Below are 17,105 nucleotides of genomic sequence, written 5' to 3' on the forward strand. Positions count from 1 at the left end.
CATTTGAGATCAAGTACTTCGAGTGCATAGATGAAAGGCACTTTATAAATAAAAAGTATTATTATATTTCATTGCAATCACTACCAACAAAATTAACAAGTGGTGCTAAAATAATGGACTTGCCCCAATGCCAGTAACATAACTGGGGTATAAATAGTAATTTAATTAATCTGTCACCTGAAAAACTATGCACCTTTGCTTAGTATGTGAACAAATTACTTAAAAATGGTTGGATATTTTTATTGGCTTTCAATGAAATTAAACAAAGAACTAAAGATACGTATATATTGAAAAGGAAAGAAGTCTTTTTTTTAAAAGGAGAATAAAAATGAAAAATCAAATAGACTGTATTATTACTAACATAATCTCTATCTCAATCATTTTCCTAGTGGCTAGCCAGTTTCATCATCTCAAAATATTTCCTTAATCCTGTTAGTTCTCTCTCTTTTTCTTGACACTAAGGTATTAAAAAAGACAAGTCCCCAAGATGGAAATATGTTAGTTATCATAGTCTTATCCATAGAAAAATGATAGCTGAGGTCTAGATGATACATACCCCCAAAGAAGAAGGAAAAGAGCAGGTGTTCTGGAACTGGTCATGAAAGAACATGCACAATTTAAAAACTGGAAAAGAATAGTAGTGAAATAAGGAGCTGTTTGGATAATAGAAGATGACCCAAACTCAATGCCACAAAACCAATTGTTTCGAGGAGGAGGGTGTGGTCAATGATATTAAAATCTACAGAGATGTCATGGAGAATAAGCACTGGCCCATTGTATATGGTTATAATAATTTATTAATGATATTCTAGAAAAGTCTCAGTGGGGGCATAAAGAACAAATTCAAATCATAAGGGTATAGCGTAGAAATGTAGACATCAGATTTTAACCATTCATTCTGGAAGTAAAAGCAACAAAAGTGTTGGGGCAATAGCTACACGCAAAAAAAAAGCATGTAACTGTTAGCTATTACTCACTTCTCAGTTTGGGGAACAGTAGATTTATCAGTGACTTATTTATTTATCTCATTTTTTTTCATTTAGTTACCAGTCAAAAAAAACAATATTCTATATTACTTAAAAATATACAATGAGACTTATGCATCTAGATATAGTAGAAAGTCCAAAACAGAAATGCATTTAAAAAGCAGAGCACTTGAACTATTTTCATTTGGAATCAATTCAACAGCTACAGCTATCATTTAGTAAACACCTAGCACAAGCACATGTTGATTAAACAATCTTCACAATTAATTAAATAATCCTTTATAAAATTCATGGTTTACATTCCATTTTTACAATGTAACTCAAGACTTAGATATGCTACTCCTGAATTATAATCATAAATTCAAAATGGAATTTTCAAAATTATACCACAAATAAAATCCAAGGGATATTAAATTGCATTTAAAAGGAATTGTGCTACAGAATAATAAACCCCCCTTTGCACTACATTTAGAATTTCTCTAATAAGATATAGTCCTAAAACATCTCTAAGAATCCCTCCAACATGCCCATTATGCAAACCCATAGGTTCTAGCTCCTCCTTGTAGGAATTTTCATTTTAATAAAAGACCCCAGAATTTGGATGAGTGGTCCCTAATGACATTTTAAAAATCAATAGTCACATTATTGCTGTAAGTATACACTGATATAGAAATACTATAAGACAGATATTTTAGTCTATGTTTGACTGTGCTAGAAGGGTGGGAAGTGTGACATGGTGGGCAGGTAGAAGAAGGCATTGAAAAAGGTAAACTATCAGTTGTGACACGGAAAGGTAAATTATAGTTGCCCTTGACATTTATTGCTAATTATAACAATTATCTTCCTAGACAACAGGAGGATAATGATACTCAATCTGGACCAACTATTCACGATTTCCTCCCCAGGCTCCACAGCCCCATCTGATTCAGCATTTGCGTCCTCTGCAAGTAGGAATTTGAGTGTTCTTCCTTGGATTAGTTCTAAGACATTCTTTAATTCATTCTTGTATTCCCTTATCAAAGAGCTCTTTGTTTGGGATTCAGCAATATGACTTTGGAGAAATGACAAATGAAGAGAGAAAAGAAGAAAAGGGGTTTATTGAACTAGCAAGATACACATAAAGAATAAAAGCAAAATGTAGATATGAATCCCCTGCAGAAAACCATACATTTGCCATATGAACAAGTATAATATAATAAAAGCATATTTTTATTCAACTTATGCTGTGTTAAATAATTCTTAAGTCACAACACACAAGAGAATGTCTAACTTTTGTCTTTAACGTAAAATATGTCTGAAGCCACCAATTTCAATGCTAAGTATTTTAATGAAAAAACACACCCCAAAATATAAATATTGACTAGAGAAATAATACCCTAAATAATACTGTTCTCAATTTTTCAGTTCAGTTATATCATGTACTTTTATAATACAGGCAAATCTTACAGTACATAGTAAATACAAATTGGTCAGATACTTTTTTAAGGCTGTAAATAACCTTAAAGGTATAAACTAGGAAAAATTTGCATGCTCAGATTTTTGGCTTTTAAAATAGTCACCACAGGAATTGACTGCATAAAGAAATACATATATTAAATGCTGACCAGAGGTTCTCATTGTGTAGCATAGGTAGATCAAGATGAAATAAGCCTAAATCACAGTAGGTAATCTGATTAAAGCCCAACCTGATTCTGTTGGGCTGCACCTTAATTGAAGTAAAATCTTGAAGAGACTTATTGACAGTGGCTCCATAGCAACCGCAATACAGACCAAGACAAAGAACATGTTCAAACTGGGGTGCAAAAATCCACCACAGATACCATGAAGAATTCACTTACTGGGACATGTTCAAGTAAAATTATGCTTAGAGACAGAGGCAGATCCAGGTTTTGTGGGGCCCAATCTTATACAATTTGGAGAGTCCACTGTAAGAATAAAATACAAAATTATGAATTTTAACATTTGAGAGTAAAGAATATATTCAGTATCTTCATTATAGTGATGATTTTATGGATGTATACATATTGTAAAACATATTGTTGAGGAACTGAGTCTGCCCCACCAAAGACTGCATTCCTGGATATGAACCCATTTATAAATAGCATATCTGAAGGTGTTATTATCAGTTAAGGTGTGGACTCATTTGTTAATAGGATTTTCAAAGATCCTATTTAGATGAGGTCAAATTAAATCAGGGTGGGTCTTAATCCATATGACTGGAGGCCTTATAAATAGAGGAAATTTGGACATAGTCAGTCAGTGGGAACCAGAAGTCAGGGTAAGCCACAAGGGGAAACCAAGAAGAGAAGCCATCTGACAAAGGCCAATCGGCGAGCCAAGGAATCCTAAGGACTAGGACAAGCCAGCAGCAGAACACTTTAGATCCTGGGAGAAATTGTGACTTGTCGAGAGCTTGATTTTGGACTCCTAACCTCCAAAGTCACAAAACAATAAATACGTGTTATTTAAGTCAACCCATCATGTGGTATTTGTCATGGCAGCCCTGGCAAGGTAAGACATATTAAATTGTACACTTTAAATATATGCAGTTTAATGTTTGCCAATTATATGGCAATAAATCTTTTTAAAAATGAATGCATTGGTGAGTATCCAATTAGGAGACAGAAAACACACAGTAGTTTGAACAGAGGTTTGCTATAGAGAATTATTAACTGTAACAGGGAATAATGATAAAGATAAAAAGAAAACTCTAAAGAATGAAACACTGAGGGCAGTACCCACAGAGGAACAAATTTGGAAGGGGACACCCTCCTCAGGGCTTGAAATAATACCTTATTGGAAAAGATGTAGTTATAGCCAAACGGATGGCAGAGAAGTTCGATGGATCACAGGGGTTGGGCAAGTAGGAAAAAACCCTCCCAAGTAAAGATGAAACAAAGCTGATAAATGGGAGCATAGAGATAACCAAGATGTTGGGAGTCTGCTCATTGTATTAGGGTGGTATGCAGCCAGGGGTACTCCATTTCAACATCAGAAGGATAATGGGGAACAACCCTACCTGATGCAGAAAGGCCAAAGCTGGTGGGTAATTGTGCAGGGGAGGTTAAACTGTTGGGAGCCCGATTACCAAACAGGCACAGAAAGATCTAGGGCACGTGGTCTCATGTCAGGAGGGCCACAGTGAGGGCTGTAGCCAGGACTGTGAGCTTACCAAGGTACTGAGTGCTCTGGACATGTGGCTGGGCAGTCCACTGCCAAAAAGTCATGAAGCAGGGGCAAAGCAGAAGCAAAACAGCAGTGCATTAGAACTGTTAAGTCTGAAACTGTGAAGGCTCTGAAATGTCACCCATTTTACAAGCTAAGTTAGCCTGCCAAAGGCAGGTGTGTGTGTGTGTGTGTGTCTGTGTGTGTGTGTGTGTGTGTGTGTCCTCGGATCAGGGAAAATACCTTTTACACATAGAGCAGTTTGAGTCAGTTCTTTGTGCCTCAATTCTCTAATAGGGTGATGTGGTGGAGCCAGATATACCTTGTGTGTGGTCAGGTTTGCACCACAGGAAAGGGAATTACAAAATTATGAAATTTAAAACTTATATAGGATGGGTGGCACATCTTCCCATCCTCTCTTTCAGAGAGACCTTTGCTCTGAAATATAAACAAATCCTCTCTGGGGAGAGGAGGGGAAAGTCTCTGTCATCACTGTGGATGTAAACACATGGTTCTGGAAAGATAAATCTGCATGTCTCTCCAGATGTTTCTATCTTTATAGTTGCTATTCAATCATCCATTAACCCAGGTGCCAGTGCTCTTTGCTCAGAAAGCCCTGACTGTGCAAAATGGTGAAAATATTCACAGAGCATTGTCTCTTAACAGGAAGAGGTAATAAAAGCTCCTCCTCTATCATGTCCCTCCAGTGTTTGCTACTGACAAAGCTACTTGCCATAAAGGAGAAATTCTTAAAGCTCCATTATTACAGAGCAAGTAAAAAAGAGTGGGCTTATAGCTGAGAGGCAATAAATTGATAACTGGAAGAGATAATAAGGGAATATTATGAACTTCATACCAATAAATTGGACAACTTAAATGAAAGGGAAAATTACTTATAAGACATTAACTACTAAAGCTCACTCAAGGGGAAAGAGATAACTTATATAGCCCTACATCTGTTAAGAAGTTGAATTTGTAATTAAAAACCTTCTCACAAAGAACACTCCCAAGCCCACATGTTGGTTAATTCTTCCAAATACTGTAGGAAGAAATAATAAAAATTCTACACAAATTCTTCCAGAAGTGAAGAGGAGTTAATACTTCCCAACTCATCCTAATCACACCAACATTACTCTGATATCAAAATTAAACAAAACATTACAAGTAAAGATAACTATAGACCAACATCCCTCATGAACTCAGCTGAAAAATTTTAACAACATTTTAGCAAATCAAATCTAACAATACGTATATAAGAAAAAGATAATGTATCATCACCAAGTCAAGTTTTCATCCCATTAGTTTAACATTCAAAAAGCAAACAATGTTATCCACCAGGTTAATAGATTAAAACACACACATGCACACAAAATCTCAATAGATGCAGGAAAAGAATGTGACAAAATCCAAAGTCCATTCCTAATTAAAAAAAGAGAAATCTCTCAGGAAAAGTATAGCTAGAAGGAACCTTTTAAACATGATAAAGGGCATCCGCAAAAAATGTAAATAGTTAATGATGAAATAGTAACTATTTTTCCCCTAAAATCAGGAACAAGGAAATGATGTCTGCTCTCAACACTCCTACTCATCATTTTACTGGAGGCTCAAGCCAGGATAATAACACAAGGAAAAGAAATAAAGGCATCCAGATTGGAAAGAAAGAAGTCAGACGGCCGTTTTTTTCACTGATAATATAATGATCTGTAGAGAAATGTAGAGAATGAGTAGAGACTTCTATGAAATCTACCTCAAAAAGCTACTAAAGCTATTAATTGAGTTTCACAAAGTTGCAATACATAAGATCAATACTAAAACAGTCAATTGTATTTGTATATATGATCAATGAACAATCAGAAAATGACATTAAAAGAAGTAATACCATTTATACAGGCATCAAAATATGAAATATTTAGGAATTTATCTGACAAAAGAGAGAAATTAAAGAATACATAAATAAATGGAGAGATATATTATGTTCATGGGTCAGAAAACTCAATATCATTAAGATGTTAATTCTCCCCAAACTGATCTGGAAATTCAATATAATCCCAGTCAAAACCTCAGCAGGCTTTCTTATAGAAATTTATAGGCTGATTCTAAAATTCACATGGAAATTTAGAAGACAAAGAGTTGCTAAAACTACTTTGAAGTAAAATTAAAAGAACAAAGTTGGAGGACTTACACTACACAACTTCAAGACTTATTTAAAACTACAGTAATCAACAGAACATGGTATTAGCAAAAAAAAAAAAGGAAAATAAATATATCAATGGAATGGAATAATGATTTCAAAAGTAAATCCACACACATATGGGCAATTGATTTTTGATAAAAGTACAGAGATGGATAAAGGATAGTCTATTCAACAAATTGTGCTAGAATAATTGTAATATCCATAATGCAAAAAAAAATGAACTTTTGCCCATACTTTCTCCACAATCTTGTTCAGGTAATACAAAGGGAAAGAAGAAAGCTTTTTGAGGTAACATTGTGGTTATTAATTTTGCTTTGGTGATGGCTGATGAGTATATACTCACATCAGCATTTACCAAGTTGCAAAATTAAAATATTCCCAGTTGGTTGCATGTCAATTTTACATCATTAAAGGTGCTTTTAAAAACTAGGAAACTATCTGTGCTTGCCAATTATTTAATTGCCTTTTCAGGGCATTCAAAAATATACAAGCACAATCTAGATACAATGTACAGACACTTGTATTCATAAAAACAGAATAACCATTATCACCATTTGCTGGTCCTCATCACAAATTTCACTAGCACTTTGTAAAAGATGAAATAGTTCCACATGTGGAAATAGTGTTCCAAATGGAAAAACCCTGCTTGGCAGAAATCAAGAAGAGAACTTGTGTTCTCGGGCCTCTACTTTCCATATTGCCTGGCTTCATTCAGTGGGAGAGAGTGAGATTGCTGACTGGCCATGAGAGAAAGTCCATCATAGACACACACACACACACACACACACACACACACACACACACACACACACACACACAGAGTTGTTCTACTTGTAGACCAGTCAAGACCTTGAACATCTCATCTTCTGACCCAAGTGTCAGGAATGTAAACTCCTATACTTTGATCTGTGCTTGAGAACATGAGAAACAGTAGAATTTATCTGACTCTGAACTGTAAGATGTTTTAGATAGCATCTATCCAAACCCTTTACTTTATAATTAAAGACACTAAGACCAAGAGAAATGAAATGAATGGCTCAAGTATTGGTAAAAGAAGAGTGAGATCTAGAATCCAAGGTTACTTATGACCAAACCCTGTGCCTTTTCTTTAATATCACAGGACCTCCCTTCGACTATTTCTCCCTGAAAATACTCATTTGTATCTTTATGTAAAGTATCTTCTCCTTTGATTTTGTGTTACTTAAGTACATTTTTGTTTAACTATAATGAAAAATATCCCTGCAATCTTTTCTTTTTTCAAACCCAGCTGAAGACTCCAGATTGACCTTTATGAAAATTGCTATTTAATTTATACAGACTTGGGACAACATTCCCTGATTTTGTGCCTATCTCCTTGTAATTCATTTTTCATTATCCAGGGTGAAGACAATAGTTCTGTCCTTCATCTAGAATTACTGTTTTGAAACCTTCTTTTTAAACAAAAGTACCAGGTTAAGAGTAGTTTCTGTAACAATAGATCCTTTAAATACAAGAAAAACATGCAAAATCCCAGGGACCTCAATCATTTCACTACAATCAGGTAGAATTAAATTAGTTTAATTTTATATTTAAATATACATTTTTTTCTTTCTGATCTGAAAAGCATTTTATGCTCACTAAAGAAACTGTAGAAAGCAGAGAAAAGCCTTAAAAAGATAAAAATCACCCATAAATTCTCCAACCAGATATAACTGCTATTAGTATTTGGCATGTTTTCAGTTTTATAAACAGATACACATATAACTAAAGATATTTAATTTACTGAAGGGGTACAGACATAGCTATAAAAACAGACGTCCTATCATATACAAAGTTTTATCCTTTTTTCCAATTACATACTATAATCCTTTCCCCTATGTCACTAAAATTTGTTGTGATATCATTCTTAAAAGATCATATTATACAACTGTATTCCTATACGATAATTAATCTTTGCCCATTGTTGGACATGCATGTAGTTTTAAAGATTTTTATTGTAAACAATGTGAGGAGAATTAGAATTATATTTGCATGTAAATATTTATTACTATTTAAAATTTTTCCAAAGGATAGGTTCCTAGAAGGGTAACATTCAATTTCAAAGTTTAAAATTTCCCAATAATAGATGATCACAGAAGCCAAGCAATGCTTAAAGTTCATCTTTAAAATGATTGTGTGCCAAGTGTACTTGGAAAGTAAGAATAGAATGCATATAAAATGTCTTTTTCCACAAATAAGCAGCTAGCAGGATTAGCAACTAATTTTAAACAGTTTGCCTTATTTCCCTTTGTAGTAATAGTGGAATAATATTTGCACACAAATTCCTGGTATCTGGACATTATGGTGAATTTGAAACTGAAAAACTGTCATTGCCTGAAAGACTAGCTCCTAGAAGATCTATTTAAGATAAATTTTTAATAAAGGCATAAGCACATGGTGTCACCATGGTGATAAAAGGAAGCTGGGAATACACTCTGATGGAATATAGGTTGAATACAAAAAAAATAGGTTGATGATACACTAGAAGAGATTCAGCCAAAGAAAGAATCAGAAGCTAAAGCAGAGGATTTCACTAATGAATGAAAAATAATCAGACATCTTCTTTTCAGATTAAATCATGTAAATGCTACATTTGGTTTTCTTTCACAGTTTGTGGCTACTCATCAAACCCTTCGGCTAGCTAATCAGAGTTCATAGTATGTACTCTTAGCAATCAGTGAGCAAATCTCAAAAACAAAAGAGACAAAGCCATCCTTTCCAGGAATGCTTCTCACAATGTACAGTATGGCTTTGTTGCTGCTGAACACTAATTTTTGCTGGGGCAGAGGGAAGGGAGTGGGTGAGTCTGGAATCTTCACTGCAAGCTGCTGGCTACACTCAGAACTGCTCCAGGTATAATGAGACCACTGCCTAAGAAGATGGAATAAAAGAGGGCTTTACAGAAAAAATAATGATTCTTTCCTCTCTGCGCATTCCTGGGGTTGAGAATCCATGTGGAAACTGTTTAAGCATAATCAGCTTAGATAAAATGTTCATTATCGTTTTTTCTCCCCTTAGAAGGAGAGGCAGAACATCGAGTAGAAAGAAAAGAGACTTGGGTGGTGGCTCTCTGACTATGTAGAAGATATGTGCTGAGATCAGGAAAGGGTCTTTAATGTCCCTGAGTTTCTTCAGATGTCAAATGAGGCGAGTACCTCGCAGAGCTGTAAGGATTACAGTTTCTAGTAAACCACTTAGCACATAATAAATACCTGATAAATTATAATATTTCTTTATTGTCAGGGTTATTGATGGATTAGTGCAGACAAGAGACAGATTTTCAAAGTACTATTAATTTATACTCATACAGTATGAAGTAGACCCAGATCTAAAACATTATGATAATTACTTGGGGAAAAAAAACAAGATTTTTGAATTGATCAATGCCCCTTTATTTTCCTCAAATATTTCAGTTACCTTCATTTGAAATATCTTTTGTCAGTGTGTGCATGAAACTGTACAGACTGAGAAGTCTGCTATAATTACATTTCTTATACTTAAGAATAACCTTGGAATTTGGGCTATCTCAGCCTAAGAAATAAATACACCCAGACTTCTGTTCAAGGTGACGGACTAAACCAGCACTTCTTGCTCAGGGATGTGCATATGAAGTCACCTGGGGATCTCCTTCAAACACAGGTTCCTCTTCAGTGGAGCTGGGGTGAGTCTTGGACCCTGAGTCTCTAACAAGGGCCCAGTTGATGCTGGTGAGCTGGACTGCCACACTTTGAGGAAAGGGAGAAAACCAGTGGTTCTAAACTGGGGGCAATTTTGCCTGCACCAGGGGATATTTGACAATGTCTGGAGACATTTTTGGTTGTCACAACTTGGGGGGGGGGGGCATGCTACTGGCATCTAGTGAGTAGAGGTCAGAGATGCTGCTAAGCATCCTTCAGTGCAGAGGACAGACCCCGTGACAAGGAATTATCCAGCCCCAAATGCCAAGAGTGCCAAGGTTGAGAAGCTCCAGACTAAACAAATCGAAAAATCTTCCCTACTCATGGCAAACATACAGCAGCCTGGAATAAAATCTATGATGTTTTGTACATTACTGGATTGATAAGTATCAAAAAAAAAAAAAAAAAAAGGAAATCGTAGGGGAGAGGCAGAAACAAAAGGTGGTTGTACCTAAAGTAACGGGCTACAGTGGAAGCCCCACAGCCCATGATGGGTCACTCGAACTCAATACACCCTTAGAGTTGGGGTTGTAGTTCAGGCATCTGGACTGGTGATTTTGAGGCCACAGATCCTGGGCATAATGGGGTGACTGTTTTAGCAGAAAGAGTTTGGGTTGGGGTCCACACAGAGCTTCATGGAGATATTAGGAACATAACACCTGCTGATCATAGGTGTGGGGCTTACATTTCCCCTACCTGCAGAGACAAAGCTCAAATGAAAACTTCAGGGGTGGCTCTACAATCCAGGGTACAAGGACATTGTTTTCAATCGTCCTTGTCTAAGCTGGTAGTCCCTTCCACTGGCATTTGACAAATTACTGTCTGGTCAACTAAGTTTTGATTAAGACAAAATCTATCACAATGCCTACCAATAGATTTCTCCCTGATTTTTCTTCTCAGCTTGTCAAGGAACTTATTTTTTATAAGTCGTCTTAACGATTCCACAAACATATTTTCATTAGCAAAATGTAATCAACACCAGCTATATTCAGAATTTGACCCACTTATAACAAGATAATTTATCTTAGGGCAAGAGATAAGGGAAAAATAGAGGTTGGAGTTTAAATAGAAGACAAATCAAAACTATATAGAGGGTTATCATTGCTCAGTGTATGGCCAAGCTTTCCTGGAAAAAAAAAAAAATAGCTATTCCTGTAAATGCAAAACTACTAATGGAAACCTGAGTGACATCTCACATCAGGGGAGATTTGCCTGATATCATGGAACTTTCCAGGCATCCAGAAAAGCAGTCTAAAAATTGATTAGCATGCACCCCTGACAACAAACTCAGAAATATAAGGTACATTCCCTTGTGTTTAATGCTTGGTGGGATCAGAGGAATAAAAGTGAAATAGTCCATGTATATCCCAGTGGAAAGTGCACACCATCAATCATCAACCAATTGGGGGGAAGCTACACTTTCCTTTTTACTTAAGATCAGAATATTTTTAAAATAGCCTTAGATAGAAGGGAGAAAACCAATGGAATTTATAAATCAGGGGACTAATATGAATCTTATTTTTTGTGTGTTTTTAATCCAAAGTTTGAAGATTATATCTACATAGATTAACTTCACTAGGGTCTAGAAAAAATGAAAATGTTGTCTCCTTCATATCCTCTGACCTTTCTCCCATTTCCTAGTCAGTTAATCAGTATCATTAAGCAGATACTATGATGTTGCATAATGGGACCAGGCCTGTAACAAAATGTCATGAGGGAAGAAGGCCTGAATTCCTTTTAAATGACATAAAATGCAGGCCCTGGGAGTGAACCATCTATGATGATTTCTTTTTCAATCTCCTGAGAGAAAGAGATTGGGTGAAAAGACTTCAAGGAAGCTGTGTCTTCATTACTTTGCCTTGTGCTGTGTAATGGGAATGTAGAAATAGCCTTATTTTTAAATGTTGTATGAGATTCCCCTCATTGGTTAATAACAGTTGTTATTATAACCTCAAAAGAAAGGAAACGAAGAGTAGAAATCTTTCCACTATTAAAAATAAATGTGCTTCTTTGTCCTATAGAGCTATTTTATCCTCAGTGTAATGATGAGCTTCAAGTCCCACCACCGATTATGTGAAATTTCAAGAAACTCCATACTGACAGAAACACTTCTTTAAGAGGGGCTGGGAGGTGGTCCTCTCAATCACTTATTAATCTGTCCTTTTATCTCTCTGTCCATCTATATTTAACTCTCCCAGAATGAAATCGAGAGACTCTAAAATCAGTCTAAGACTATCTACAAATTCTAAATGAATTCCTCAAATGATCTTTGTAGGAGAATGTGGGCCTTTTAAGAGGAACATTTATGGGGAGACAGCTTCACTGTATTTACAAGCTGGACGTAAAAGCAGGTGTAGGGGTGTGTGTCAATACCAGCCATTGTTCCTATCAGGGGACAATTTTCACGATATTTTTGAAGAATGTAAACTAAGGTTAGTTGGGACATGCAAATCTTAATCCCTTTCAATGCTTATCACTCTTCAAACATTCACTAGTCACCCTTAATACCATTACCTTTGGGACAACATCTGCGGAGGCCCCTGCAATCTAAGAAGAGACCCCAGAGAAAGACTGGCTTAAAAGCCTGGTTAAAGATTAACACAAACAGCAATAAGAAGGTTCTTAGCAAAGAACCAGGACAGCTGCAGCTGAATCCTTGCTACCTGCTGAGGGTTGCTAAGCAACTTGGGCTTACCACTGCCCCAAGGGATTTTACTTTACACTTAGGATTTTTGAAAGGGGAAAGGGGGGAAGAAAGGGTATGCCTAGTGAAGCTGATGCAGATCCATATAGATAGATACACAGATACATGTGTTATTTTTTTAATAGGGAAATGTTGTCACCCAGTCCTTTCAAAGGTAGAACACTCACTATAAAGCAGAATTTTTTTTTTTTTTTTGTATGTAACTGACAAAAATCTAGCAATAACACAGAGTTTTAAAAGTGACATTTTGACTCTAAGGGAGAAATTATTTGCAATTTGTTTTGAACAGAAGCTTAGTTCATGTCAGATGTGAACCTCCAGACAATCATTAGTTTAAACTGCCTGCTATGTGTTTAAAAATTTCAGTCAATTTAGAGCTGATCTGAATTGCAAATGTGATGGTAATAAGCCATTAGGGAACTGCATATCTCTTTTTTGCACTTATAACCCTCTGCTTTAAGGAGCTCCAACTACACTGAAATATGAAAATATCATTTTAATCATGTGCATTGTCGACAAACATAGAAATGCTGGAGACTCAGAAGTGGGAAAGTGGCATTCAGAGGATAAAAACGGTGAGCTGTGACAAGAATGAAGAAACACATCTAACCTTTAATTCAAATGAAATACAGTAGTAAGATTTTCCAAAAACAAATATTCAGTTTTGTTTGTAATGCAATATGTATCTCCAAGCCCAACATCTGGATAAAATTTATTTTCTTTGGATTTTGGAATTAGCAAAAGTTAGTCCAAGCTCTTTATGAGGTCACTTGGGAAATCAAGAAAACTGCTTCTGTGGTCAGATTTCAGCTTGCAGTACAAATAAAGAGTTTTTAAGGGTGACTGTCAATAAAAACTTTTCTTTAAACAGTCCATTTCAGTTTTCTAAAATACTATGTGTTTCGCCATCTCAAAGCCATTAATGTCAAGAAATACTTTATTTTCTCAAAGGAGTTTCAGTTCTGAAGCTTAGACATTAGCACAAAATTAGTCATGAATGTTGATGCAAAATTTCAGTCAATCCTTAGATTTATCCATTGTCAACTGTATCTTTAATTGAACAGAAGAGAAAGGAATTGGAGTAAGAAGATGAGTTCCCCATAGGTTCCTTAGATGAGATAGTTTCTTGTTTCTTTGATGCTTGTTTCTTAAAGCATTTTATTTCAAAGCAAGGCAAAACCATAAAAAAGAAAGGGTCAAAGACTGAAGAACTGGCCATATCAAATCATTTAGTATATTTCTTTTAGCCTCTGTACTACACACATCTCTTCACCCTTTGACTTCACTAAGGTTTTGGTACTTGGCTTTGTTTCGGCTGTATTAATAGAACCCCAGAAGTTCCATTTCTGACACTCACCAGAATCTTTGGGAAATATGGAAACTTATGAGTAATACATGCATGACATGTTTCCTCTCAACAAATCAAATATTTGCTAAGATAAAGTGCAACATCATTGTAAATATAGCACAAGATGATAGAATTTGAGTCCCATGGGAAAATCTTACTTAGAATTTAACTCCAGGGGCACTTGTAGTCATCCACAAGGTCAGGGCTACAGCCAATCACAATTTTTGTTTATTTCCTTGAGAATGAAAGATAAGGGCATGAACTGGGTGATGTCAGTTATGTTGGTGAAAAGGGAACCTCCCAAATATCAACTTTTAGGCTATGTCTGGACTCCAATAAATTAAAAAAGAATTTAAATGGTTTTTAAAGTAATAAAAAATCCACAAAATAACAGCCTTCTTTTTCACATCACATTGTTTCACTTTATTTTAAGTAATTCCTCTCCAAACTGTCATTATAAAGAGAGCCTCCAGCCACAGCTAAGTCAGAAATGTGAAGCGGAAACAGATCCAAGCATGCCTGGGAGGAAGGTGAAACCAGGTAAGGGAAGGGGGCTTTTCCACTGCCTCACTTATCTTTCCTTTTGAAATTTATTTATCCATTCCCTCACTCAACAAATATTTACTGGGCCGCTTCTATGTACGTGGAATTGGGCCAGGCACTTCAGGAGACAAGGATGAAAGAGACACTGGCCTTCACACACTAGGAATTTGCTGAGAGAAAGAAAGCCTAAAGTGAATAAATATGATAAAGGCACAGATAACATGCTAGAAGTGGGTATTGATGGGCCGATTTATTGGCAATGTTAGGGACTGTGGCTTTGGAATCAGAAAGTTTCAAGATGCAATTATTCTCTTTACTTGGGAAATATTGAGCTACTTGTAGAACCTCTCTCTGTCTCAGCTTCCCCTCCTAAAAAATAAGCATTGCTCAACACACTTCAGACATTTCCCTAGTCAGCTTTGTCTTCTCCACCAAACTATTTTAAATCACTCAGCTGTCTTGAAACCTCTAACCTCACCACTCCCATTTCTCCCTCTCAGTAGATGACTTCAATTCCCACCCTGCAGAGGAAATGGAACCCATCTGCTGGAAAATCTCTCAGCTTCCTACCACCAAGCCTACACACCTAACAGAGTCCAAATCCATCACATTCCCTCTTTCCTCACATAGACGCATGGACCGTGCACTCAGAAAGGCCAGTCCATCCCTCTCTGCTATATATCTCAACTATCTCACTACCTCTCTCTCTCAGAGACTTACTCAATTCATTACTTCCCTCCTCTGGACCTGCAATTACACATGCTTCTCTTTGCTGGCTAGTTCTCATCAGCACTTAAAATTGTACAAGACTCTACCATCTCATGAACAACAAAAACCAAAACCTCCCCAATGATCTCTCTCCCTTTCTCTAGATCCCATGATCTCTGCTCAGTCCTCTACAGTTGCCATTAGCCACATGTAGTTATTTAAATTTAAATTAATTAAATTGAATACAATTTAAAACTCAGTGCCTCAGTGTCCTAGCTACACCAGGACAGCTCAGATTTAGAGAATTTCACCTAAATTCTATTGGACAAATGTTCTCTGTGCTGTGTGACATCATAATCTTACCTCCCCTTTATTCCTCAATTCATAGCAAACTGGCTGGTTTCTACCCAGGGATGAGGCAGCTCATGCCAACCTCATTAATTCCCTAATGCTAGACAAGGCACATGTTTTGGATCTTCGGTTACCTGACTAATCAGTAGCTTTAGATACCAGGGACCACTATTTCAAATATTCTCTTCCTTTCGCTATTCAACCCCACACTTTCTGGCTTTTCTCCCCTCTTTTTGGCAGCCCTTTCTGAATCTCTTCCGTGGGCTCTCTCGTTCTGCCCAATACATAAATGCTCTTGTTCATCACTGTGGCCTCACAGGTCCTTTTCTCTTGCCCTTCCACATTGTTTTCCCTGGATGAGCTCATCACTTCCCATGTCTTTAGCGATGATCTATATCCTGATGATCCCCCAAACTTAAACCTCTCAACTAAGCTACACACTGTACACTCAGGGACTGGGTGCAATACCTGCACCTCTTTTTCAGTATGGCCCCAGTTAAACTCATTTCCCACCAACCCATCTCAAATCTGCTCTTTTTCCTTTGGAATCTATAGTATTAAATGGTTAAAATTCAAATGCTTTTATGACTTACAGAATCCCTGCTTGTCTCTCGCATCTATAGCACACAGCTCAAGTTACAAGTAGCCATACCCTCAATATCCCACGTGCTGTATACCATTCTCTCCCTCCTGCCTCTGGGTATTTGACTGAAATACCACACCCAACCTCTTAACCTTGTTTATCCTTAAGGTCTTATTTTGGATGTCATTTCTTCTGGGAAGCCCTCCTGACCAAAGAAGTCTAGGCTACAGGCCCTTACTGTTTGGCCGTCTACTGTTATATAACAAAACACCTCAAACTGAGTGTCCTAAAACGATTTATTTTGGTCACGATTTTGTGAGTCCAGAACTACTTGGGGATTCTCCTGTGGCTGCAATCGGAAAGTGGCTGGAGCTGATCAACAGCAGGACAAGAGCTGCTTGGGCCTGGCCAGGCGTCTCTCTCTCTTCAAGTAGCCTCTAGGAATCTCCACGTGGGCTAGATTGGGCTTCCCCACATCACGGGGGCCGCAGGGCAGTCTGACAGTTTACACGCTGGCTGGAGGCTTCAAGGGTGAGTGTCCACATCACCTTTTCTGGCTTAGCCTCAGAAGTCGCACAGCCTCGCTTCTGTACATCCTACTGGTTAAAGTAAGCCAGGCGTCTGCCAGATTCAAGGGGAAGAGACACAGACCCACCCCGTGCGAGGACCATCAAGGTCACAATGTGGGCAAGCATGTGGGATGGGAAACATTGTTGCTGCCATCTTTGGAAAATGCAATTTGCTACATTTACGTATGTTTGTCACAGTGTCAAGCACATGCTGCTATAATTATCTGATTATTTGTCTGTATTACCCTCCAAACTATAA

At 37.0% G+C, this 17,105-nt stretch overlaps 1 long non-coding RNA gene across 1 annotated transcript in view; it reads right to left on the bottom strand.

The window, feature by feature from the left end:
- Nucleotides 1–1,328: 1,328 nt before the first annotated feature.
- LOC119539400 overlaps nucleotides 1,329–17,105 on the bottom strand; it is a 316,501-nt gene continuing 300,724 nt past the window's right edge. The window contains exons 9-10 of the long non-coding RNA XR_005217866.1: nucleotides 2,825–2,911; nucleotides 1,329–2,037 (exon numbers count right to left, since the gene is read on the bottom strand). This is a non-coding gene — a long non-coding RNA (uncharacterized LOC119539400). The remainder of the gene's footprint in view (nucleotides 2,038–2,824; nucleotides 2,912–17,105) is intronic.

Source organism: Choloepus didactylus, chromosome 7, assembly GCF_015220235.1.
Source record: "Choloepus didactylus isolate mChoDid1 chromosome 7, mChoDid1.pri, whole genome shotgun sequence".
Classification (NCBI taxonomy): domain Eukaryota; kingdom Metazoa; phylum Chordata; class Mammalia; order Pilosa; family Megalonychidae; genus Choloepus; species Choloepus didactylus.